Source organism: Lissotriton helveticus, chromosome 5_1 (genome assembly GCF_964261635.1).
Source record: "Lissotriton helveticus chromosome 5_1, aLisHel1.1, whole genome shotgun sequence".
Lineage (NCBI taxonomy): Eukaryota > Metazoa > Chordata > Amphibia > Caudata > Salamandridae > Lissotriton > Lissotriton helveticus.
Window position 1 is genome coordinate 1961541811 of NC_136065.1, and position 23907 is coordinate 1961565717.

The 23907-nt window shown below is 43.6% G+C and overlaps 1 long non-coding RNA gene and 1 pseudogene across 1 annotated transcript in view; both read left to right on the forward strand.

Moving 5' to 3' along the window:
- LOC144753912 (uncharacterized) overlaps window positions 1-23907 on the forward strand; it is an 804407-nt gene that overhangs the window by 699780 nt on the left and 80720 nt on the right. The window contains exons 5-6 of the long non-coding RNA XR_013594598.1: window positions 6323-6407; window positions 16180-16291. This is a non-coding gene — a long non-coding RNA (uncharacterized LOC144753912). The remainder of the gene's footprint in view (window positions 1-6322; window positions 6408-16179; window positions 16292-23907) is intronic.
- LOC144752344 (endonuclease/exonuclease/phosphatase family domain-containing protein 1 pseudogene) lies at window positions 540-1445 on the forward strand (annotated as a pseudogene).

Genomic DNA, 23907 nt, shown 5'->3' on the forward strand with positions numbered 1-23907 from the left:
TTTTCCTTATATTAGTTTATAAAATGTGTACTGCAGCTTTATGTTCATAAATGTGGTCTTTTAAAATCATACTCCTTATGTTTTATAAGGATTTAAGCAATGGACATTGACGTTCTTGCTTTTTGGAGTTGGTTTACACCTTTTAGATACAAAATGTTGCTTAAATTAGCAGTCAGATTTTGGCACTTCTTACTTATATTTGGTATCCTCAAAGTGTTGGTATGGTACATCGTTTATTTAATTGGGGAAGATGCCTATTTTTATTAAAGTACATCTCGGGCTCTGTGAAACATAGGTACATAGAGGAATGCTATGCTATGTATTAGGGGTCGCGGTTTCAGTTGGTTAGGCAAAACTTGAGAGGAGGCGCATTGTGTGTTTGTGATGCAACTTTATTAATTTAATACTTGTGCTTAATCATGTCGGAGGATGGTGATAAAGTAAAATTTTGCCCCCCCCCTGGAAAAATGTCTGCGGACGCCCATGACCGCATGTGAGCCGCCTCGAGCACACGACTATAGTCGCCCCTGGTAAGGACCATGGGAGGAAATCTGGGATACCTTCGCTCCATCCCCAAGGACCCGTCGTGTCGGACTTCTGCCAGAGCAGCCGTAAGTTCAGCGCGGCCTGCAACTTCAGCAACATCCTCGTGGTGAACCCGGAGCATCTGAACATCAACGCTGCCACCGAGGAGGAGCTCATGACGCTACCCGGGATCACGCGCTCGGTGGCCCAGAGCATCGTGGAGTACCGCAAGTACATAGGGGGTTTAAAAAGGTGGAGGAGACCTGGCTCTGGTGAGCCGGGTGGGGGCTGCCAAGCTGGAGCAAGTGTAGTTCGAGATCTGCGTGGGCAGTACCGGCAGGGGAGGCTCCGGGCAGAACTCCCCCAGTACCTCTCTGAGGAAGGACACAGGTGAGCACCCCCGGGTCACCAACGCCTGTCCTCGGTTTCTTCTGCAAACGCCACCAAACTCAACATCAACACGGCCACCGCCGCCCAGCTAATGAGCCTCTGGGGCGTCATGGAGTCCATGGCGTGCGGCATCATGCATTATCGCACTGAGTACGGAACTTTCCGCAGTGTGGAAGACCTGGTGAAGGTGGGGTCTGTCAGCGCCTCGTTCCTGGAGAGAATCAGGCACCACGTGTCGGCAGAGAAGTCCAGGCCACCCTCCACAGCCACGGCCAACAATAACGGGGGGGTGCACTTCACCACCAGGCCACACCCCAGCCCCACTTCGCTCAGCTTGCAAAGTGAGGACTTGGATTTCTTTCCTGAGTGCCCCACGCAGCTCATCTCCACCAGTGGAAGTGTTCGCTGGGTGCAGGACGGCCAGCCTGTGGTCAGGGTGGCAACCTGGAACCTGCAGAACTGCTCCTTGAACCCCGGGGTGCGACTCAGTGCGAGAGGTGGTGTGCATGACTCTGCTGGAGAACAGGTAAGAGGGTTTAGCTGAAGTAGTGATGTTGTGTTTGCCTTTTTAACTGACAGTTTTTACTTTGGTGGTGATGTGCTATAGGCTACCTATTATGTGCCTGTTTACTTAGACTTTTGAGCGCATATCATGTGCACAAATATCAAACTTGCAAGGTGCACAATGTTTGTGGAACACAAGCCTACCTCACATTTTGCGATGCATTTGTGCGTTGGAGGTTTTATTGAAAACAAAAAAATAGGTGTATGAGACTGAAATAGGTCCAAAGTAAGCAAATAGCAGTTTATATATTTTTTTCAGTTGAAAAGTCCAGCATTTTAGTTTGGCCTTGTTATAGGGAAGTAGCCAGTCCTTCAGAAGATTTGGTTGTTGAGTCTTCATGTGCCTTGTGTGTCTGAAATGTCATTTGAAGAGGTAGTTATTCTGAATTTGTATCTATGCATTCCGGTACTTTAACTGAAATGGATGTTTGGAGTGAATTCCACAAGTCAAGAAAATAGGCTCAAGGTGCTGCTAACAACATGGTTGTAGCTATACCCATGGGATGAATTTTGATGAAATTAAAATCAGTCTGTTGGCTAGTTTGTTTTCCTTTTCATGTGCTATTTTCATTGAGTTTTGTTTTGGAAATTTAAATGAATGTAGAATTTTCGTGAGTGTTGCTGCATAGGGGAAACATTGGTGTCTCAAAGCCGCTATGATGCTTGTCTCTGTGCTTCCTACAGCTTGATGGCATGGAAGTTATATTCAGGGCCAGGGTTGGACTGGCCAACAGGGCAATCAGGCAGTGCCCGAGGGTTGGTTTGAGTCCAGAACAAATCTCGCAGACCAATTCCGCTGTTATAACAAGAGATTGCTTTAAAATTAACCTTTGCCCTGTTAAGAAAACAGGTGTCTTTCGTCCAGTTAGGCCCTGTGAACGTTAAAGTGCTTTGCTGCCGCAGGAAATGTTTCCAGGTTACATATATTTTTTTTATGGCAAGGCATGTTAGAAGATGCTCGCCAAACTCTTTTAAAGGAGCGGAGGTGAGGCACAGCAGCATTGTAGTTTTATTTATATAGCACGTATTACCCCTGACGAGGTGTCTTAGAGTGTGTGTCTGAATTTGATTTCTGGATGAGACTGGGCCTGTCTAGACGTCGAAGTGCTCAGATGTCTTAGAGTGTTTGCGTGTGTGAGTTTGATTTCTGGGTGACACTGGGCCTGCTCGGTGTTCTTTCTGCAGGGTCGGACTAGCCTAACAGGAAGGGCAATCTGCCAGTGCTCGTTGGGCTGGTCCGACAGCTGTGTGTGAGACCTGTATTTTTGTGGCTGTATGTTGGCCTGTTTTGTGTTCTGCTGCTACCTGGGTCCATGTTTACTGTTGCTTTCTCTGATCATATTACCGCAGATATTCACTACAGCAAAAACAAAAATGCATGCTGTCTAAGGTACAGTAAGATAACTATACACCAACACCATGTCTTCACAAGTTCAAATTTGCCCTGATTTGCAAATGTCATCACATGGGCCAGTTTGTAGCTATCTAGAGTCTGCTTTTATTTTGGTACCCATGCGGGAGCGTATTTTGTGTTCCAGACAGTCTGAGGCGGACCTTGATGTTCTTCATGTGTTTCTGAAAATAAGGTTTGGTTGGCGAAGAGCGAAGAGTTTACCTAAGTGACACTGCCTAATAATGGTGATAAAATTGTACAAGATCACTGAAGCCGCTGCAGTTCTGACAAATGAGGGCTGAACTGCAAAGCTGGATACAGTAATGACTGTTTCCAGAAACAAGTGACATGTGATCTTTGCACTGGTTGAATGTGCATGCTGTTTAGGGGCAGACAGTGCTTAATATGAGCCGGTGGTTCCTGGTGCTCCACACCGGCACTTAATTGGCAGCACAAGCACTTATGACAGTCCGCTACATAGTGGGCTGTTTGCCTGATTTAGAGTGAGCAAAACAACAGTTGTTTACTAATTTATTATACAGTTAAAAATGCTATTTACCTGCCACCCTTGCTAAACTCTGGGGACCTGGAATAGTTTGAACTGTCACACTTGGAGTAGTGAGATGGTTAGCAGCTGGTTTGGTACGGTCACGGGTAGCTTTAGCAGAGGCAATGGGTGGTGTAGGCTGCAGTGGCCTCCTGATGAGGGCCCTGGCACTTTTTTGTTTTTACAAATGAAGCACAGGGGGCAGAGGATAGAGGAGAGGGGCTTAGAGTCAAAAGCCTTCTCTTTAACTGCCTAAAGGCACTGACCATTTTATGCTGCTGTGAGCCCACACCCTCAGCATTCGACCTTCTGCAATCATGCCTCAGGAACATAGCAAAATGGATGGATTTGAACGCCTTGAGACTCAATGCAGGAAAGACGGAGGTCCTTTTTTTCAATCTACCTTCCCCACTGGAATCTAACCTATGGTGGCCGGAAGATTTGAGTCAAGCCCCCATACCCAATGATTCGGTCAGGAATCACGGGGTTCGGTGGGATAATCATCTTTCCTTTGGACCTCAGGTTCAAACAGTTGCGGCATCTTGCTTCTCAAAGATCAGAACAATAAAAAAGCTTATAAATTACCTGCTCACTGACTCCCGTAAAACTGTGGTCCATGCCCTGATAACCTCCCATCTTGACTACGCCAACGCGTTATACCTGGGCCTCACAGCAGGTCTGTGTCATAAGGTCCAGACTGTTCAAAATGCTGCGGCGCGCCTGGTGGAGGGTATCCCTCCTAGGCATCACATCTCCCCGTATCTCCGCAAACTACACTGGCTGCCCATCTCGAAAAGATGCGAGTTCAAAGCTCTGACACTGGCCTACAGAGCCACGAATGGTAAAGGACCTGCCTATCTTAAATCCAGCCTTCGTCTCTACTGCAACCCCAGAACATTGAGATCAAATTTCCAACTTTTGCTTGTGACTCCCAGATTCAAAAAAACTCGAACGGGAGTTTAAACGTTTGAAGTCTGTACCTCGCAGCGGTGGAATAAGCTTCCTCTATCCCTTCGCTCGAGCCGGTCGGAACTCGAGTTCCGCAAATCTCTCACGTCCTTCCTTTTTGGCTCATAAGTCCCTCTTTGTGCCCATCTTCTACTTGTTCTTGTAGCGCCGGATGCCCCGTTGGGGTAGCTGCGCGCATTATAAAATACACAAAATAAATAAATAAGTAGGGCTCAGTGTGTCATGATGTACGCACCATAAAGCTGTGTTTTAAATGCCATATCCTCCAGAGCAATGCACTTTTCAGGATCGAAGGCTCTTTCAAAGGAAACCAAGCCCTGATCCGAAATAGTCTACATAAAATAGCAACTGACTGCTGAATTGTTATAAAATGAGCATCCAATTCCATGATATTGTAGTTGTGCATTTTTGTTGTGTAGCATATTTCTCTTGTACAGTTCATACTTTTAACGGAGTCACCTTCTGGTATTTTTAATGGGAGACCATTGAGAGCTTTAGAGGCTGAAGGCAGCGCAAATTTCTACCAGTGCTTGTCAGTGGGTCAAAAAGGTGCTCAGAATAGTTGGTCATCCAATCCTTAGCCTCTCTGCTGAACATACTGAGCAATGGTCACTTATCCAGATGCACTTGTGATTCTGTGCAACTGTGTGTGAAGGAGTTACATGCTTGCAAAAATATTGAGAAGGCAAAAGTGAATAAAAATACAATGCTTACAGGTGAGTCGGTGCGTTGTGTGTTTGGGGGTTGTGAAGTTCTCTGGTTATATTGCATAAGCAGCTACCTATGTCATTATCATATGAAATCTCTTAATTGATGTCATATGTACACTTTCACAATTGCTTTATTTAACCTTCCTGCTTCTCAAATTTGCTTGAAAATGCACCATTTACCCACTCTTTTTTCAAAAATTTCTTGGGGGAGAACCCTCCAGAACCCCCCTTAAGATGTTCGGGCTCGCTCGCTACGGTGCACTCACACAGAAACTTTACGCCTCACCACTTTCAAATGTCACCAGCCACCACTGCTGGCCTGGAAGTTCGGGCTGGACTGTTCCCATTGGGTGCAGGGTCAAGACTGATTTCCATATGGCTGGGTTCAAATTGGAATGGCATGGTGATCAAAAAAACTATGGATTTAGGCCCAGATCTCTGTACTGGGGTGAATGTATGACGTTGTTCTGCATTCTGTCCATCAATTGTACTTTTTGGATGCGCTCCAAAGGCTGCATTCATTAACTCATAGTGCAGTCAGCCAATGGCTGAAGTGGGATGACTCATTGTCCCAGAATGCATGCAGGAGTGGGCAGAAGAAAAATTTGAATGACACAAGAACAGACTAAAGGATGACCCATATAAGTAACTGTATTACACACATTTTTGTAAACTTAAAATGCCTTAGCCAACACCATACCTTAAAATGAAAAAAAGAGCCAATAATTCTTGCTTTGGATGCCATTCTCTTGCCTTTGCTAATACTTTTTTGTAATGTTTTTGTAAATCTTTATTACAAATAGATAGAGTTGAAATGATAGATAAAGAATCGTGCAAAGAGAGATAGAAATTACTGTATAGATAAATAGTGTTGCATAGATAGACAGAGATGACGGTGTAGATAGAGAGGGTTGCCTTGATAGGTAAAATAGATCGACAGATAAGGTTGGATAGGTGGATACAATTGCATAGATAGAGAGATAGACAGACCGATAACGTTGCATAGATAGAGTTGCAAAAATCGAAAAACAGAGTCGCCTAGATAGAGTTGCGAAGAAAGACAGGTAGATAGAAAGACAGGTCTGCTGACAGACAGGGAGACAGAAAAGGAAACTGGAATAATAGCACAGCTAGCTTCAATTAGTAATGTGATAATGTAACTTGCAGAGGAATTTGTCACACAGAGTCTTCATTATATAAAATCATTTTCTTTTTTTCTATTAGTACTGTGAAGGCCGCCCAGGACAAGCTGGATCTAGTTGATTCGGAGAGAAGGTGGAATCTTTGCTTCCAGCAGACGAGTAGTCAGGTGACATTTCCACCTAATATCGATTTCGCCCACCAGAAGAGTGCTTCTGGTGCTGCTAGGGCTGTGCTGATTCCTCCCCTCTTTCTTTAATGAGACCTCCTCAAAAGGTTACGAGCGGTGTCTGTTTTACCACCTGATCCCCTTTGGCGCCCTCGTTCCTATACTACATGATGATCGGAAAAGCGTTTTTAAAAAAAAATCACTTTAACGTTCATAGCCTTGGACGATAACTGCAGGGCACTGACATATTGATGCGTTATTGTAAAAGAAATCTCACTCAAAGCAGCCTTTCCTCCTGAAGTGGCTGGCGTGTAAAATAAAGTTTCGCTTGTGAAAAGAAATCAGCCCTTTTTAGATAATTTGATTTTTTCATACTTTTGTAGAAACCAGGCGCGCAACACCCATTGAACTCACCGGGCTTCAGCCCCCCCCCCCCCCCCCCCGTCGTGTGTGGCAGCCCGGGATGAGACAGATCCTGGGCACACACAGAGCCGCACCCGAACGTTTCACAGGTCTTTAAAAGACCATTTGAATGTTAATTAGGCCTTGCAGTTGTTTGATCCCCTTCTAAGAGCCCCTGCAGCTCCACTCTGCCTACTGATTAAAGGTTCAGCCCCCCCCCGACATTTTTTCCCAGCCCCCCGAAATTTAACTCTAGTTGCGCCTCTGGTAGAAACACAAGCAAGCGACGGGGAAGGCGAACGGCTGAACCTGCATTTGCGGCGTGAGGAATGGAGGAGGTTTAGCAACTGACTATTGGTGGAAAGAACAGGGACTAGTCTGCAGCGTCCCGCGAGTGGTGTGCACGTGCGCATGTGTGAAATCTGACTTTTAAAAAAAAAACTCACTATAAGTCTCGCAGAACAGGGCATGCACGCTGCTCTAGGCTCGACCTAAAGAGGGCAGCTTATCTGGACTGACACATTTCACTCTTTTTTAATTTGCTAACATCTGACCCCCAAAGCAATAGCAAACCTGGCCTGTGAATATTAAATGTCACCTACAGATGCTCTATATCTTTTGTCACCGTGTTGTAAATCTGTCTCCATAAATGCTGTACATCAGACATTAAATGTATTAACTAGTCCCCAAAAAGACAGTCAATTTGGTCACAAGAGGGTGGCAAATCCTCCACAAGAACCCTGTCATTCTTGTGTCAAAGAATGGAAGGATGTCCTTCAAAAACTCTACAGGGCATATTATCAAGTACGGCGTTAAAATTATTGCTGCTTTAGCGGCAGGACACTGCAGCTATAGCGGCAATAATGGGCTTGATAATATGCCCTTGTGAATTCCCATAGAAGCCCAGGTTCACACCAGAACATGGGCTTCTATGGGAATTCTCAAAGGCATGTTATCAAGCGCATTATTGCCGCTTTAGCGGCAGTTTCCTGCCGTTAAAGCAGCAATAATTTTAACGCCATTCTTGATAATATGCCCCTAAATCTGATTAGTGAAATAGTGCATCCCTAGTGCAGAGATTGCGTTGGCTTAGCCCCTCTATGATTTATGCTCCGATAATCTCACAGCTGTTAATCCGGCGATGTAACATATGTTCCTCAATCCTGTTTTTCCTTAATTTCCGGAAGAAACAGCTGGTATTTTTTTTCTGCTCTGCTCAGGCAGAAAGTGTCAGTGGGAGAACCTGTTTGGAAAAATGGAGGATGTCGGCAGTTGGGTGCAGGGCACAGTGCAGTTATTGAGTAGTACTAACTTCCTATTGAGGCTTGAATCAAGTTCAAGCTAGGCTGTATAGCCTTTAATGTAGTAAATTTTTACAGGAGTGTGACCCATATACCTGATCAGGACTGGGTAAATATGTTGTAATCAAAAACAATGTCCCAATAGGTTAAACTAGCAGTCAATTAAATATACATGCGCATCGCATTGCTGTCAGGGAAAAAGGAGAACACTCTTTTGGTTTAAAGTAAGGTATTCAATCATCTTATTTTGTAAAACGAATACATGGTCAGTAATACACAGTTATGAGCAGCACTGCATAAATTCAATTTTGGTGACAACCATAAAAAACTTGGTGCTCTACAAAAGTGACAGTAGTGAAGGTGGCGACGCAAGTGAGAGTGTGAACAGCGTAGACGGCGCACTGTGAACAAAGTGCAAACAATCTACAGTGGGTGGTTCAGATCATGTGACAGAGTGGTATCACAGATTAGAAATTTCTTTTCATTATTTAAACTACAACAGAGAAGTACGCCTTTTAATGAGCTGTGAAGTCGACGGCGTTTCGATCCACGTTAGTAAGGATCGTCATCAGGACTTGGTTGTCTGGCTTGGGGAGTGCTGCAAGAGAAAGGGAATACATCAGGAGGGGGGGGGGGGGGGTTTGGTTGGTCAGGGGGTGGACAGGGGTGAGAGAAATGTGCGTTTACCTGGAGAATAGCTTGGTTGGGCCTGATCTCGGGCGATCATCAAATTTGAATAAGAATCCGCAAGGGAGCACTGTAATTAAAGCCGAGGAGCAAGCATTACTGTTTGCGTACACACACAATAGTAGGTAACAAGTGAGTTAATGTTACGTGGTACCAACCGGCAAGAAGCTCTAGGTGGCCGTGTAGAGTACGCCCAGGGCCAGCACGAGTCCTAAGGAAGGAAAGACAAGAAGCGGGGCGATTGAAAAAATGGGCTCAGTGGTTTCATGCAGGATGGAGCAGGCGGTGAAAAAGGGGTAAGTAAGCCCCGACCAAAGTTACCTTGTGGATCAATCGTGCCGTCATAGGCCGTGGTCCTAAAATCTAGTAAATCCTGGCGTCTGGCAATGTGGTTGCTTGGTTTCCGCGTGTGGGCGGAGATAGGGTGAGGTACGGGCGGCTAAGAGAAGTCCGCCGGCAGCAGCACGAGTCCTGTGAGGGGGAAAGGAATGGGGCGATCAGTACTAAGATCAGCCGGCCAGCATGTAGTCAAGGTGGCGGTGGGACCGGAGGGACCACAATTTCGGGGTAGGTAGTAATTACCTGAAGGATCAACGTGCCGGGTCCGGACTGAATCCAAGGTCTGGAGTGCGGGCGCGTTCGTCCTCAATGGCGTTTTACTTCCGCATGTGGGCGGAGACAAGGCGGAGACTAGGTGGATGACGGGGAGATGGGGGGGCGTGGTTGGGAACGTGAAGGTAGGAACAGGGAAGGTCGGGGAAAAGCACAGGGGTGAGCTGATCAGTGTCGTGATCATAGAGACTATACTATAGGCATAATTTAGAATACAGTAATGGAGTAACAAAATTACATAATATCCAACAGTTATCAATACATCGTAATTAGAAGTTAGTTCTAGAGAAAAAGTGTATGTGACACAAAGAACAATACATGAATATTTAGTTAGTAGATCAAGGAATTGTTTACACTTGACAGATACACACAGTAGGTAGTAAGCACCTGTATCTCTCATGGCGCTGTTTGTATCACTAAAGCAGCTAAGGATTGTTTAAAATTAGAGACTAAGATGGAGTGAAGGGAGTGGACAGAGGCCCAATCAATGAAGGGGAAGGATTTAGTTGGTAACTGTACTGTTCCACTCATCAATCGTGTTCAGCCCATTGTTAACAGAATCGCAAATGGTCATCCATTTGCATTCAGCTTTGTTGAGTAGAGACTTGATGTCTCCTCCACGGATAGGTAGAGTGGGTTTCTCCACCACTTGCCAAAAGATGTCTGAATCCAAGTGTCCCAATTCTAGGTAGTGTGTCACAAGGGGTGCTGTCAGTATTTTGCAGTTAATCCTGCTTTTGTGTTGGATGATGCGCTGTTTGATCTTCTGCGTCGTCTGGCCAATGTAGATAAGATCACAGGGGCATTTGATCGCATAGATGACATTTTGCGATCTACAGTTCGTGTGATTTTTCAATTTGTGTGAACGGCCATTGAATTTGAATTCTTTGGTGTTGGCGGTCAGGCTGCAGACGCTACAATTTTGACATTTATAATGACCCACGATAGGATCAAGGCCCCAGGCTGCTGTTATAGTGTTTTTTCTTTCAGTGGTTTTAGGCCATGTAATGGCATGTACCAGATGGCTGGCCAAGTTGTCACCACGTTGGTATGAGAATAACGGGGCTTCATGAAAGTGTTCATGTGGACGAAGGAGGGTCCAATTCTTTTTAATGATTGTGCTGACTTTGTTACTATGGGGACTAAATTTAGAAACAAATGGAATCCTAGTCATGGACTTCTTGGGTTGAGTTGTCAGGAGGAGATCTCAATGACAATACCAGGCTCTTTTCTTGGATCTGGTCACCAGACGTTTGGGATAGCCACGATGTATTAGCTTTTTAGAAAGGATATCCGCTTCTTTGAAAAAATCTTTACGCCATTTGCAGTTGCGGCGGATCCTTAGGAACTGGCCATAAGGTAGTCCATCACGTAGGCCGCGCGGATGATAGCTGGAGTACAGGAGTAGAGTGTTCTTTTCGGTCGGTTTTCTGTATAGGGTGGTGCCCAGTAGTCCGTCTTCTGCATGAATGGTGACGTCCAGGAATGGGAGATCGTTATTTTTGCATTCACTGGTGAATTTAAGATGTTCTTCGGAACCATTGAGCCAAGTGATGAAAGGATCTAAAGTTTCAGCAGTGCCATTCCATAGTAACAGCACGTCGTCAATGTACCTCCGCCATAGGTTGATTTGTTGGAAGAAGGGGTTGAGAGGTGTCAGGATCAGGGTTGTCTCCAGATTGTGTACGAACAGGATAGCAAAGTTGGGGGCAAAGCAAGCGCCCATGGAGACACCCTTTATTTAAAGGTAGAATGTGTCACGGTACAGAAAGTAGTTATTCTGAAGTGCTATTCGGAGAAGATCCATGATAAAGTCAGTAGGGATGCGGGTAGGTTGGGGTCTGGAAAGTAAAAGAGTCTGAATTACTTGTAAGCCTTCATCATGTGGGATGTTTGTGTAGAGGGATTCTATATCCAGCCCCGCCATAACTTGGGTGGTGGTGTCGAAGGGTAGATCCTCAATTGTGTTGATGAGGTCCATTGTGTCACGGATGTAGGTATCTGTCCCAGATGTTGGAGTATGGAGCCGCAGCCAGAGTCAATGGGTCTGCCGGTGGATTTAGATTGTTTTTATGAATCTTGGGCAATACGTATAGTACAGGTGTACGAGGGCTCGGGTTGTTTAAAAATTCAAATTCCTTCTTCGTAATAATTTCTCGGTCTATGGCTTCTTTGGTGATGGTGAGTATTTTGATACGGATATCTTCCAGAGGGTCCTTGGAAAGGGGGCGATAATGTTGTCCATTCGCAAGTTGTCTTTGGATTTCAAGATCATATTTCGTGGTACTCATAATTACTATTCCGCCCCCCTTGTCGACTTCACAGCTCATTAAAAGGCGTACTTCCCTATTGTGGTTCAAATAATGAAAAGAAATTCCTAATCTGTGATACCACTCTGTCACATGATCTGAACCACCCACTGTAGATTGTTTGCACTTTGTTCACAGTGCGCCGTCTACGCTGTTCACCCTCTCACTTGCGTCGCCACCTTCACTACTGTCACTTTTGTAGAGCACCAAGTTTTTTATGGTTGTCACCAAAATTGAATTTATGCAGTGCTGCCAAAGAAGCCATAGACAGAGACATTATTACGAAGAAGGAATTTGAATTTTTAAACAACCCGAGCCCTCGTACACCTGTACTATACGTCTTGCCCAAGATTCATAAAAACAATCTAAATCCACCTGGCAGACCCATTGTCTCTGGCTGCGGCTCCATACTGGAACCCCTTGGCAAATACATAGACTCGATCATAAAAGAATTCGTCCCTGGGACAGATACCTACATCCGTGACACAATGGACCTCATCAACACAATTGAGGATCTACTCTTCGACACCACCACCCAAGTTATGGCGGGGCTGGATATAGAATCCCTCTACACAAACATCCCACATGATGAATGCTTACAAGTAATTCAGACTCTTTTACTTTCCAGACCCCAACCTACCCGCATCCCTTCTGACTTTATCATGGATCTTCTCCGAATAGCACTTCAGAATAACTACTTTCTGTACCGTGACACATTCTACCTTCAAATAAAGGGTGTCTCCATGGGCGCTTGCTTTGCCCCCAACTTTGCTATCCTGTTCGTACACAATCTGGAGACAACCCTGATCCTGACACCTCTCAACCCCTTCTTCCAACAAATCAACCTATGGCGGAGGTACATTGACGACGTGCTGTTACTATGGAATGGCACTGCTGAAACTTTAGATCCTTTCATCACTTGGCTCAATGGTTCCCAAGAACATCTTAAATTCACCAGTGAATGCAAAAATAACGATCTCCCATTCCTGGACGTCACCATTCATGCAGAAGACGGACTACTGGGCACCACCCTATACAGAAAACCGACCGAAAAGAACACCCTACTCCTGTACTCCAGCTATCATCCGCGCGGCCTACGTGATGGACTATCTTATGGCCAGTTCCTAAGGATCCGCCGCAACTGCAAATGGCGTAAAGATTTTTTCAAAGAAGCGGATATCCTTTCTAAAAAGCTAATACATCGTGGCTATCCCAAACGTCTGGTGACCAGATCCAAGAAAAGAGCCTGGTATTGTCATCGAGATCTCCTCCTGACAACTCAACCCAAGAAGTCCATGACTAGGATTCCATTTGTTTCTAAATTTAGTCCCCATAGTAACAAAGTCAGCACAATCATTAAAAAGAATTGGACCCTCCTTCGTCCACATGAACACTTTCATGAAGCCCCGTTATTCTCATACCAACATGGTTACAACTTGTCCAGCCATCTGGTACATGCCATTACATGGCCTAAAAACACTATAACAGCAGCCTGGGGCCTTGATCCTATCGTGGGTCATTATAAATGTCAAAATTGTAGCGTCTGCAGCCTGACCGCCAACACCAAAGAATTCAAATTCAATGGCCGTTCACACAAATTGAAAAATCACACGAACTGTAGATCGCAAAATGTCATCTATGCGATCAAATGCCCCTGTGATCCTATCTACATTGGCCAGACGACGCAGAAGATCAAACAGCGCATCATCCAACACAAAAGCAGGATTAACTGCAAAATACTGACAGCACCCCTTGTGACACACTACCTAGAATTGGGACACTTGGATTTAGACATCTTTTGGCAAGTGGTGGAGAAACCCACTCTACCTATCCGTGGAGGAGACATCAAGTCTCTACTCAACAAAGCTGAATGCAAATGGATGACCATTTGCGATTCTGTTAACAATGGGCTGAACACGATTGATGAGTGGAACAGTACAGTTACCACCTAAATCCTTCCCCTTCATTGATTGGGCCTCTGTCCACTCCCTTCACTCCATCTTAGTCTCTAATTTTAAACAATCCTTAGCTGCTTTAGTGATACAAACAGCACCATGAGAGATGCAGGTGCTTACTACCTACTGTGTGTATCTGTCAAGTGTAAACAATTCCTTGATCTACTAACTAAATATTCATGTATTGTTCTTTGTGTCACATACACTTTTTCTCTAGAACTAACTTCTAATTACGATGTATTGATAACTGTTGGATATTATGTAATTTTGTTACTCCATTACTGTATTCTAAATTATGCCTATAGTATAGTCACTATGATCACGACACTGATCAGCTCACCCCTGTGCTTTTCCCCGTCCTTCCCTGTTCCTACCTTCACGTTCCCAACCACGCCCCCCATCTCCCCGTCATCCACCTAGTCTACGCCTTGTCTCCGCCCACATGCGGAAATAAAACGCCATTGAGGACGAACGCGCCCGCACTCCAGACCTTGGATTCAGTCCGGACCCGGCACGTTGATCCTTCAGGTAATTACAACCTACCCCGAAATTGTGGTCCCTCCGGTCCCACCGCCACCTTGACTACATGCTGGCCGGCTGATCTTAGTACTGATCGCCCCATTCCTTTCCCCCTCACAGGACTCGTGCTGCTGCCGGCGGACTTCTCTTAGCCGCCCGTACCTCACCCTATCTCCGCCCACACGCGGAAACCAAGCAACCACATTGCCAGACGCCAGGATTTACTAGATTTTAGGACCACGGCCTATGCCGGCACGACTGATCCACAAGGTAACTTTGGTCGGGGCTTACTTACCCCTTTTTCACCGCCTGCTCCATCCTGCATGAAACCACTGAGCCCATTTTTTCAATCGTCCCGCTTCTTGTCTTTCCTTCCTTAGGACTCGTGCTGGCCCTGGGTGTACTCTACACGGCCACCTAGAGCTTCTTGCCGGTTGGTACCACGTAACATTAACTCACTTGTTACCTACTATTGTGTGTGTACGCAAACAGTAATGCTTGCTCCTCGGCTTTAATTACAGTGCTCCCTTGCGGATTCTTATTCAAATTTGATGATCGCCCGAGATCAGGCCCAACCAAGCTATTCTCCAGGTAAACGCACATTTCTCTCACCCCTGTCCACCCCCTGACCAACCAAACCCCCCCCCCTCCTGATGTATTCCCTTTCCCTTGCAGCACTCCCCAAGCCAGACAACCAAGTCCTGATGACGATCCTTACTAACGTGGATCGAAACGCCGTCGACTTCACAGCTCATTAAAAGGCGTACTTCTCTATTGTGGTTCAAATAATGAAAAGAAATTACTAATCTGTGATACCACTCTGTCACATGATCTGAACCACCCACTGTAGATTGTTTGCACTTTGTTCACAGTGCGCCGTCTACGCTGTTCACCCTCTCACTTGCGTCGCCACCTTCACTACTGTCACTTTTGTAGAGCACCAAGTTTTTTATGGTTGTCACCAAAATTGAATTTATGCAGTGCTGCTCATAACTGTGTATTACTGACCATGTATTCGTTTTACAAAATAAGATGATTGAATACCTTACTTTAAACCAAAAGAGTGTTCTCCTTTTTCTCTGACAGCAATGCGATACGCATGTATATTTAATTGACTGCTAGTTTAACCTATTGGGACATTGTTTTTGATTACAGTATAGCCTTTAAAGCACTCCACTCAAAAGCCCCACCTCATTTGACCATTCTACTCAAAATCTCGGGAGGCACTAGGAATCTCAGAAGCATATACAACCTACTTATATAAATTCCCTTGCCTCCATATTTTGGAACTCTCTGCCTGCAGAAAACAGAACCACAACAATTCCTATATCCTTCCGATGTCTATTAAAGACGAATCTATTCAAATTGTACCTGACTCAAAATCACTATTAAACCATAATGTTGGCGCTTTACCCTCCGAATGTACTCTTCAGGACTCACCTATGTTCAGTCATCAATTCTCTTATCTTCCTCCATTCTTCCCATCCCTGCCCTCCTGCTCACCATTTTCTGCTCTACCCTATTTCTATGCCTCTCCTCCAGCCTAATACTGCTTACCCTATTGCCTGTCTCCCCTCCATGTCATTGCTATCCTGTTCCCATAACCTCCTCTTCCGCATAACCCCATTTATTCACCTACTCCACGCCTACCCCACTGCCACCTAGGTTGCTACTAGTTTTATGTAAGACCTTGAGTCGATTTATTGTTACTTATAAATCGCATCTATACATTTGGTGACTATGTGCTATATCAATCTGAAAAGAAATACATTATTAAGGGAGTTTTTTCGAGTCAACAGTGTAATTATTACTTATTTTGTTAGATTTTTAAAGGTACTCTTGGAGAGCCATTGGATGTTAACGAGGCACTTTATTTGTACTTAACTAGGAGTATTAATTTCTTTAGAAAAATAACGTAATTCCCAGTATTTTTCAGTTTCTATGGATACATTATTAGCAATGTGTGTATGGCTTTCTGTTTTTTCAGATGTCAAAAGTTCGGTGTGGATTTGTGTGGACTGGTCTTACTCAGTTATTTTGCAATTTCTGAGTGTATGTGTAAATCACCCCCTCATGCTGAAGAAGGAAGAGGACTAACTGTAAGTGTATTTGTTTTTATACTATGAGTACTGTTTTGTAAATGTGGCTGTCAAGGATTTGTAACAGAAGTGTGTTTTTAATCTAGGGGTTCTTATTGTCTGTAGCTTACTTAACCCCTTCTCTGCTAAGCCTTTTCCCCTCCTGTGCTAAGCCATTTATTTGGTTATTTGGGGTAGTCTGCGCTTAGGCCCTCTTAACTTTTTGTCCACATAAGGTACGTCCTTTTCTGCCAACATTCTGAGGATTCTAAAAGTACCTAGGGTTTGTGGATTCCCTGGAGGGCACCGAGAAGTTAGCCAAAATACAGCAAAATGTAGTTTTTGGGGGGGAAAATGTGAAGAAACTGCTGCAGACGAAATTGTCTGTTTTTTGCCCTGCAAATATTATCAACAAAGAGTTTGCAGTGCTAAAATCCACATTTTCCCAGCTTTCAGGAACACTCATACTTTTGTCAGAAAACCAACATTTTCTACACAGTTCTGGCATTTTACTGGGACATAGCCTATATTTCCTTTTTTTGTGCGTTCAACCTCCTTCCTTCCAGTTAGACAAAATTTGGAACCCAGCAAGGGGTCATTTGTGTAGATCCTTCAAGGTTTTCCTAAAGAAACTAAAACAGTTGAAATAAAAAAGTATTGAAATTGATTTGAAAAAAACAGCCAATTGTGCCTATGTTTTCACCTGTATGGTTGATATTGTTTACGCAAATTCATAGCACTTTCTCTGCTTTTAGCCAAACAGGAGATAGCACTGAGGTGGGGCAACAGATCCCTCCCTACTACGGTTGCATGGCTCGCTAGTCTCACCTACTGCAACCCAAATTGTGAACTCTATGCCACAATGCTTCCACCTAGGTCTCGTCCGAAGGATATTTGGGATCCACCAAAATCATATTTAAAAACGTTGCAATCCAATACTCCTGATGACGCCCCTGATGGCGTAGTACCCACTGGTGTGGGTTGAATTGCTAGCTGTCAATCTGCATAAAATGTTTATATTTTATCGTACCACCACCCCAGAAAGTTCTGGGGTGGTGGTACGTTTTAGAGAATCCAGTAAAAAATGTGTAGGGTAAGGTTCAGTAAAGTGTAATGATGTCCTGGTCGGGTGGTTAGATGTATTACATTGTACGCTGTATCGCACGGTTTTTCATGCAGGACAAGGTATTCAGAAACCACTTTTGACATGTCATTGATGGTATAAATTGGTAAAATGATAAATAAAGGGAAAAAAAAAGTATGGCCGATTTTTTAAAGCAATATACCGTTACGTCCGCTGGACCCTTCTGGTTGTGGAGATATATAGGACTTGTAGGTTCACCAAAAACCAGAGATACCCAGAGCCAATAACTGAGCTGCGTATTGCAATGTTTTTTCTTTGTGTACTGGGTATACAGCAATTAAAGAGTGAAAAATAGGCATCAAGTAAACCTATGTATTTCTGAAATGGGAACAAAATATGAGTTTAGAAGCAGTGTTTTTTATACATCTCCGAATTTGTGGGTACACATACTAGCATGTGAATTAGAGGGCATTTTTCAAATGACTTCTTTTTTGTACACACTGTCTTACATTTGGAAGGAAGAAATGCATAGAAGGTCAATTGGTAATAACACTTGTTTTACTATTGTGTATTCCCCGAAGTCTCCAGATAACATTGGTACCTCACTTGTGTGGGTATGTCTCGTGCCCGCGACAGGAAACAGCCCAAAACACAACGTGGACACATCACATTTTTCCACTGAAAACAGACCCTTTTTTTGTAACATGCCTAGCTGTGGATTTTTAGCCATAGCTCAGCCGGCACCAAGGGAAAGCTAGCAAACATGTACATTTGTGGAAACTAGACACACAGAGGAATCGGGATGGGGTGATGTGTGTGGCTATCACCAGAATCCCTTGCAAACCCCCACTCAAAATGGTGGTGTGGTGGCATGCTTATGTATCTTTGGAGTCGTATAGATATATGGAATAGCTGGATTTGTCTTGCTCAGAAATTCCTTTTCTTTTTCACTGATGGTAACCTGATAGATAGCGGTGTTGATAATTTGTGTCAAGATCTTCAAAAACTCATTGGTCGGATCTGTATCCAATTTCATATAGGTTGTTGGGCTGTTCACATGTTCGTTAACATTCCTCTCGTAAAAGTCGGTGTCCATAATTATCAGGGCTTCCCCTTTATCTGCTTGCGATTTGGGCTCTATTTGAGCTTGACCAGAGTCTCAGACATTTAATGAACACTGTGTTTCTTTTAAATGCAGGAACTCCGTTATTCGTACATCTGTGTACTTCACCACAGTGAAGGCAGTATACTCCACGAAAATTATTGTGTCGCTAGCTACAGGTCAGATTACTTTGCTTGGTACTAGTTTTCGCCTGGGTCACTTATTCACTATGTAGCTTCGTGTGCACCCGCCAGTAGTATTGCACATTTTTTTTCCACTAACGTCGACGTTCTTCGAGTATTCAATTTACGTTTTTTTTCCGACTGCGCATGATCACATTGCACTTTCTCGACCTGCACAGAAATAGACTTTAAGAATGGCGCTCGCACTTTGTACCTCTACAAAATGATATATTTGGAGATTCTAACAGCATGAATGAGATTGTCCTAGGCAGAAATCACTTGACTGCTCATCCGTTCACCTTTTATAATGTGTCATTTTGGTATACTAAATGTTATGTCTGAGTTTTGCGCTTAAAAGTGTTATACTTTAATGCTTTCAGAAGTAAAGTCCCCTGAAGAAGGGCTCCAGCCCGAAATGCATTGGGCGGAAAAATGTGGAATATAAGAATATGATAAAAATATGATGTACTATGGAAATAATAGTATGAAAAATAGTATGAAAAAGGTCAGATTACTTTGCTTGGTACTAGTTTTCGCCTGGGTCACTTATTCACTATGTAGCTTCGTGTGCACCCGCCAGTAGTATTGCACATTTTTTTTCCACTAACGTCGACGTTCTTCGAGTATTCAATTTACGTTTTTTTTCCGACTGCGCATGATCACATTGCACTTTCTCGACCTGCACAGAAATAGACTTTAAGAATGGCGCTCGCACTTTGTACCTCTACAAAATGATATATTTGGAGATTCTAACAGCATGAATGAGATTGTCCTAGGCAGAAATCACTTGACTGCTCATCCGTTCACCTTTTATAATGTGTCACTTTGGTATACTAAATGTTATGTCTGAGTTTTGCGCTTAAAAGTGTTATACTTTAATGCTTTCAGAAGTAAAGTCCCCTGAAGAAGGGCTCCAGCCCGAAATGCATTGGGCGGAAAAATGTGGAATATAAGAATATGATAAAAATATGATGTACTATGGAAATAATAGTATGAAAAATATCTAAGAATAAAATACAGCATATTGAAAAGTTCTTCACGAGGTTTATTGAATTTATATGAAATTATAAGAAGGTGTGCCTACTTGGAGACGTTACTCCTAAGGGAAATAACGTGTGTTGTAAAACTCCACTTGTGTAGACAGGCATAATGCCCCGACAGAAAACGTCCCGAAACGCAACGTGGACACATCACATTTTTCCAGTGAAAGCTGATGCTTTTTTTGTAATGTACCTACCTGTAGATTTTGGACCCTTTCCCAGCCGGCACCTAAGGGACCCCAGCAAACCTGTACATTTTTGAAAACTAGACACCCAGGGGAATCCAGGAGAAGGTGACTTATGTGGCTCTCACCAGGTTCTGTTACCCAGAATCCCCTTGGTCTCCCAATAAAAATGATAACTAACTTGTGTGGGTGTCCAATGCAGAGTCAGCCTAAAAACGTATATAAAAAAAAATATATAAAGCTTAGAGCTTGCTGTGCTAGCTCTTCAATCTCTATGTTGTTTGCCCTTCCTAGTTGCAGGCCTTTGGCCACCCACACAAGTGAGGTATCATTTTAATCGGTAGACAGAGCGCTGTGATCCCACACAGAAATGTGATAAAAATGTGGGTTTTTTTTAAGTTAAATTTGAGGTTTGCAGGGGGTTCTGGGTAAGAAAACGTTGGGGCATCTATGCAAGCCACTCATCCTTGGACTCCCCCGGTTATCTACTTTTCAGAAATGTCTGGGTTTGGTAGTTTTCCCTAGATGGCCGCAAAGCCGGGACCAAAAACACTGGTGCCCCCCATGCAAAACCAGGCCGTTTTGTGATATATAATTTTGATGTCTCCACAATAACTTTTGGGCCATTCCCTATCGCAGGCACGTGTCCCACCCTCACAAGTGGGGGAACGCTGGGTGGAAGGAAATTTGTGTCAGCCCAGTGATCCCACAACTTTCCCACACAGAAATGTGAGGAAAATGTGATGTTTTTATTGAAAATTGATGTTCGGAGGGGATACTGCATAAGAAAACATTGGGGGATACAAGCAAGCCTCACCTTCCTGGTGTCTAGTTTTTGGAATTGTCTGGGTTTGGTAGGTTTCTCTAGAGGGCTGTCATGCCCAGAAGTCTCCTTTTCAAAAACAGGTTGTTTTGTGATAGCTGGGGGCACCTGGGTTTTTGTTCCCAGGCTTGGTAGCCATCTACCAAACCCAGACATTTCTGAAAACTAGTCCACACACACCGCCAGTCAAGCACTAGTCCACACACACTGCTACCAAGCACTTGTCCACACACAACACCAGCAAAAGGCAGTATATATATATATATATATATATATATATATATTTATATATATATATATATAGATGTGGTAATTACCTGTGGATTTCTGCTTCTTGGTGCTGTTGAACTTTCGCCGTGTGGAGCTTGCTGAAAATATTCGTGCAGTGGCTGGACTGCATACCACTAAGCACACTTAATTCAAGAGGGTGTCGAGATGCCTGAGAATTTTTATAATGCCAATACTGAATGACCTGGTTTTGGATTTAATTGGCAATGTGACTCAAATGACTGCTCCTTCAGATTAATGAGAACATTGATCATACATGCAGAAAGGAAATTAGAGGCTACTCTTCTAAAAATTAAACAACTGGAAGAAGAACTAAACAAATTCCCGAACAATGTGGAAAAGAAATAGTTACTTGGATCAATGGAGAAATAAATCCACAAACATGAAGCTGACGTAGAGAATAGGAAGGCCAACAAGTTTAACCGTGATGGAATCGGTTACGGAAGTGGTTGAATTTACACATGTGCCAGAAAGTACGACTCACTCCGGAATAGGGCTATAATGGATAAATGTGACGGCTATGAGACTACTGGCACAATAGACAGCTCGGACATCAGCTCAGCAGATGAAGAAGTGAGAACATTAAATATAGATTTTTGTGGGAAACTGAGGCTTGTACAAATGGTGATGCAACAACGAGGAAGAGGAACAAAATGGGGAAAGGAACAGAGCAAGCCCCAAAGAAGCAGAAAGCGGAGCAAAAAACAAAAGAGGAGAAAAGAAAAAGCAAAAATAATGAAAAATCCAACAAAAAAGATTTAGTTATCAACATCTCTAGCAAAACTCTAAGTCCTGATCATATAAGCTTGCTCAACAAGGGATTGCATTTCTGCCCCAGCCTCAACATGAACATAGCAAACTTCCGTATTGGTTTGTACAAGTTTTGTCGCAAAGTAAAACTTAAGAAATATTCTGAGGACAAGCTACCAAACCCACAAAATTCTAATCAGACACCTGCTTCCACCTCTATGCTAAATCAAGGAGATCTCTTTACTCTCAGGACTTTGAGAACATTAGGGAACATTCCTGAGAATACAAACACAGTGAGAAACTCACAAGCAAATGACGACGTACAGTTATGTCAAGACATGAGCATCGTAACATGGACGGGTGGAGAAAGTGGACTAGGAGCTCAATCAAAATTCTGCTCACAACTCCCACTGGCGAATAAAGTAGATCTATTTTCATTAAATGTTGGTAGATGAGGTTAATAAATTATGGAGATCCAAAAGGAACACAAATAGATCTTGGAACCTGACGCCAGGAGAACATAAAGCCCTAAAGGAACTAAGAGACAATCCTAAAATCATTGTGAAAGGATCCAACAAGGGCGGTAATATTGCTGTGCAAGATCTGGAACAATACATAAATTAGGCTAATAGACAGTTAGAAAACAAGGACCATTATGAAAAGCTGGATAACAATACAATGGAGCTATGGACCTGAGAATATCACTCGAAACTACAAACATGGAAGGACCTGGGATTGATTGACTTTGAGGAATACATGTACCTGAAGGTTGACCATCCTATCATGGCAACCATATACTTTCTACCGAAAGTACATAAGTCAATCATCAATCCACCAGGAAGACCCATAGTAAGTTCAACAGGATCCCTCCTCGAGAAAACATCACGCTACATAGACATATTCTTAATGGATTACGTAACATCTTTACCCTCGTATTTGAGGGATACAACCGATTTCCTAAATAAAATTCAGAATATACAGTGGAATGATCAACTAATCATGGTGACCATAGATGTGAGATCTTTGTACACATTGATTCTCTATTCAGACGGATTACTAGCTGTCGGACAATTCTTGAAAACTAGATCATTGAGCTTCCTAGAACTTTCCGTGATGCTCATCGAAATGTTATACAACTGCCTGTCGGATGTATGACGTTATAACGCATACTTTTACTCCGCAGACCATTACAACGCGACTTTTACACCGCATACCGTTACAACGCATAGCGCCTTGGGGCGCTGGATAGTGGTAAGTATAATTTACTATTCTAACTCCAGTCCCCGTGGACCCTAGGGAAGGTGTTGGATAGTAAATTATACTTATTCCCTATCCTAGAGCGCCCCCCAGCGCAATGCGTTGTAATGGTATGCGGAGTAAAAGTCGCGTTGTAATGGTAGTGCGGAGTAAAAAATGCGTTGTAACAGGTGTATACCCTGCCTGTCCCACAACATCTTTCTTTTCAAAGGGGAACTGTTCCTCCAGAAGCAGGGAATGGTGATAGGTACTTCATTTGCCCCCACATACGCGAATCTACTCATGGCGGTATGGGAAGCAGATACACTAAACAGCAAATACAGGCCTAACATCAAAATCTGGACAAGAATCAAAAATGATCATTTTGTGGCTTGGGAAGGAGAACAATCCGATCTTGAAATCTCTAATTTCGTTAAGGGGGTGTAAACATACACTCGTTGTAACTCATTGGCTGCATTCTTAACGGGATGAACCTCTCGTAGGGGGTTCAGTCTGTCTATGTGTACGTTATGTCTGTCATGGTGTAAGACTGGAGGCATGTATGTAGTCAGAGAATCTATGTACTTATGTCGTTGATCCAGGATTACATTAATTAATTCAGTACCTAAACCTGTCCATCTATCTAGTAAAATGTCGTCAAGTATTTTATGCAAGTGACTAGGATCAGAATGCTGACTTTTATACAACGTTATCAAGTGTTGAACCATGTAAATACCAGCCAAACGCTGTTCGTTCGGTGGAAGGCTTAAGAAAGTCTGAGCCACTATATCACTGCTATATATATTGGCATTGGACACCCACTGGGTGGCTGACCGGGCCAACTCTATTTCGTGTTGTGTGGGAGGTCTCTCACTCCCTATCCATTGTTTCAGTGTTTTCTCAGTAGCTTGGAATAGAGCTTCAAGGGAATACCTTTCTTTTATAGC